Below are 4,088 nucleotides of genomic sequence, written 5' to 3'. Positions count from 1 at the left end.
CCAAACTAATATCTCGCGTTGTAAGAAAATATCTTTCACTTATGTATTTTTAGTTTTTGCTCTATTACACCTACACTCCAATTAGGCATATGGTTTTAAACTTTACCTGTTAGCCCGTTACCGTCTTAGACTGCATCATCACAAGCAGGTGAGATTGTAGTCAAGGGCTTGTGTTGATCAGTTCTTTCAATTTGTGTTGCCTACCGCGGCCCTAAAATTTGTTGAGACTATATCAGCTATCCATACTTAATATTAATTATGTGAAAGTTTGTCTCTTTGTTCGGCTTAACCGTTTTATAAAGAAATAAATATACTACGACAATACACACATCGCCATCTAGCCCCAAAGTAAGCGTAGCTTGTGTTATGGGTACAAAGATATTTCACGAAACTTTTTAATAATATACATAAATACTTATAATATATATAGATAAATACTCGGGCACTAAATTCAAATTCATTTATTTCAAGTAGGCCTACTTTATTAACACTAAAAAAATATTCATATTCATATTCATAACCCAAACATTTTCCAATTGTGGTAATCGAACCCTTGGACTCAGAAAGCAGGGCCACTGCCCACTTCGGCAATACGAACCGATCTTGATTTGGCACCCATGATGGGCTGCGTCCTGGAGATGGACATATTTATGACGGTAAGGCTGCATTTAAAAGTTACCTGCGAGATTTAGAGAAATAGTATTATTTCTATATTCAGGCTTGACCGGTTAAATTACACTGGTAAAATTTTTAATAGAAAAGTATGCATCCTGGCGGACGGCCAGACGGCCTCAGGATACATATCATCCCGGGAAAATAAAGAGTTCCTGCGGATTTTTTTCAATACCTAAAATAAACGTGGACGAACAACAGTTAGCTAATCCCTGTCCCTACTCCCTACTAATATTATAAATGTCAATGTAAGTTTGTTACGCTTTCACACAAAAACTACTTAACCGATCCTCATGAAACTTTGTACACATATTTTTGGAAGTGTTAAAAGTAATATAGGATACTTTTTATTCCGAAACTAAGCTCGGTTCCTTTGGGAGAGGGGATGAAAGTGTTTGACGATTTTACACCATAACTCCGACAAATTATAACCGATTTAAATAATTAATTTGTACTATAGAGGCTATAATATGTATTTAATTTTTCCCCAACTTTGTGTAGGTATGATCAATGTGGTTGGAGAAAGAGGATAGAATTCCTCAGCGGACAGCAGCAAACCCCTCATTTAAGGCTGAGCGATACTGAATACTTTATTTTTTTTTAGAACTACTACTAAATTGAATGACACATCAAAAAACAAAATCAAACGCAGACGAAGTCGCGGCCAATAGCTAGTTTAAAATAAGTTATTTAAAATTACACTGTTTTGTGACATTTCAGTAAATAACATTCACTGTCGAAACCTGGTCTTACACTGAATTACGTTATATCACGTGACGTAACACAATTTCCATTCAATCCTTTAGGTTTCTAAAGCACTTATGAAGGATAGACCGGAAAAGTGATAGATCCTAATTTCGTCACTCCTACGTGGTATGGGGTGCACCGACTTAATTTATTTATTTTAATGACAATACATTTCAAGATTTTTTTTTTTTTCGATAATCACATAAAGCAATTACTAGTCTGGCATTGTAAGACGAAAACTTACTTACATATAATAGCTTACTACGTATATATATATATATGGTATATACTCGTATATATATGAATTAGTGTTGCCCAAATTCAGTCTTGGTCTTGCAGTCTTGGTCTTGTTCTTGCGTTTTTGCAAGACCAAGACCAAGACCGCGTATTTTTAGCAAGACCAAGACCAAGACTGACCGTGCAAGACTTGAGCAAGAACAAGACATAGCCTGCAAGACTCTTGCGTCTTGCAGCTAGGACTTAGCGCTATGTCACGGAGTAGTTAGGTGTAACAGTTCGGTGTATAGGTAGGTAGGTACGCTTAGGAATTCTATGAGACGCAAAAAACTATATCAAAGAATATGAAAAACTGGACCTATGCGCATTACGACTAATACCATAAACATAGCGAATAAAAAAATATCTATTAAAATCAAACTGAGTGCATGCATAGTTATGTTTTAACCATCGGCACTTTGATAATGCGGCATCAAAGGTTTTGTACTTACTTCTCAAAGAAATTTGCCGCTTTTCGGAAGTACATGGTTATGATACACGCGCCGGCGGCTTCTTTTGAAATCTAAAACAATCGTTGCCGCCGCGCCGAAATCATAACATTTGACACTATTCATGCAAAATAATTTCGAATTTTAAGAGTACCTACAGGTGTTCCAAAGAATAAATAAGTTTCAGATTGGTGATTTTAGATTGGTGGAGGACGCATGAGACAGAGTATCCGATTTTATCGAAAATGGCCCGTGATTTTCTCTCAATACCTGCAACTTCAGTACCTGCTGAGAGGTTATTTTCTAAAGCATCATTAGTAATTAGAAAACATAGAAATAGGTTAAGTGATGAGTCAGCCAGATGGTTACTTTGTATTAATTCTTGGTCAAAAGAATTGATATAAAGTATCATAACCTAATGATAAAGCTGTTGATTTGTGTTGTATTTTATTTTTTATTCAAATAAATGATAAATCGTAAAACTCTTTTATTAAATTTCTTATAAGTTGAGGGTTCAATCTCTTTCTAGACAGATAAGTATTGTTCTTTAAAATACAGTCAAGTTATTGTAATTAATTTGTTTTTTTACATGTTTTAGCAAATGTAAGCTTATAAATCATAAATGTTTATTAAGAAACAGTTACTTCCATGGAAAACGACATATAGGTCAGTTGATTTTTCGAATTTCTTATCAAATCTTCAGTTATTTATTAATCTGCTTGATCTTTACTATGGCTATGTTAATTCAAGCTCACAATGTTCCAATTCTAATACGTTTTTCTAAGATTTAAAGTAAACTTTAATAAATAGTAATAGACTAATAGGTAATTGCAAGACTTGCAAGACTCTTGCTGCAAGACCAAGACCAAGACCAAGACTGGGAGCGCAAGACCAAGACCAAGACCAAGACCAGGTGTATTGGCGCAAGACCAAGACCAAGACTGGCTAAGTCTCGTCTTGTTCTTGCATTTGGGCAACACTAATATGAATAGTCTAAAATCGAATTTTTAAGAATTTCAAAGGATTACAGCATTAATTGATAGATCAAGAATTGAGGTTAGACCTCTATTCTTGGTCCTTGGTCTATCAATTTACATTATTTTTGAACTTTTGTGCTCTTTGGTAGATCTTCAAGCCATTTTTAACAAGTGGGTTTAAAAAGTCTCCCCAAGTAGTTAACATGTTCAACTACAGATCACGAGATCCTGGTTTCGATCTTCCGAGTCGAGCGTTGGCGTTTGTCGATGTCAACCCCCTGCTCGAAGAGCAAGAGAGATGCCCAGCAATGGGATGCTAAAGCGCTGAGCATGATAATGATGAATAATTAAAGTAAATATGCCTTTGATTGTACTCGTGATATTAATAATTAAAGACTTTATTGTTTTAAATAGGAGCAACTTTAACTTGTGACCTAGTAATTATAAAACAGCGTATCCCACTAGCCTATTATAGGCAACGAGTGGTTTTATTGTAAAAGATTAATTCTTTTTACGTCCATCGTACTCATTTAAAATCTGTAATGTTTTAATAGAGACCGATAAAAATAATTTTGTGATTAAAACAGCTAATCATGCAATAATTTAAGGAAAGCTTTTGGTAACAGTGTCCTGGAACTATTGATATTTTAATGTACTTAAATATCCCATGAAAAGCAGAGCAGCGCACGACGTTGACCGTGAAAATGTGATAGATGGAAGCCATGGAACGTTGCGAACAACGGTGGCTGTGGCAGCGTTTGCGGCGCGGGCGTACGAAAGCTCCGTACGAGCGATGCCGTTAGCGCAGGTTCGGGCGGGCGGCGAGGAACGAGGCGGCGGGCGGACTGTGGGAGGTACCGTTAGTGACGTCACCACTATGACGTCGCAACTGTGACGTCAAGCGCAGCGATATAGCCACCAGCCTCGGCGGCGGCGGCCTCAGTATCGCACCGACCGTCCGCCAGCG

This window comes from Pararge aegeria, chromosome 3, assembly GCF_905163445.1.
Source record: "Pararge aegeria chromosome 3, ilParAegt1.1, whole genome shotgun sequence".
NCBI classification, from domain to species: Eukaryota; Metazoa; Arthropoda; class Insecta; order Lepidoptera; family Nymphalidae; genus Pararge; species Pararge aegeria.
This window is presented reverse-complemented; position numbering follows the sequence as displayed.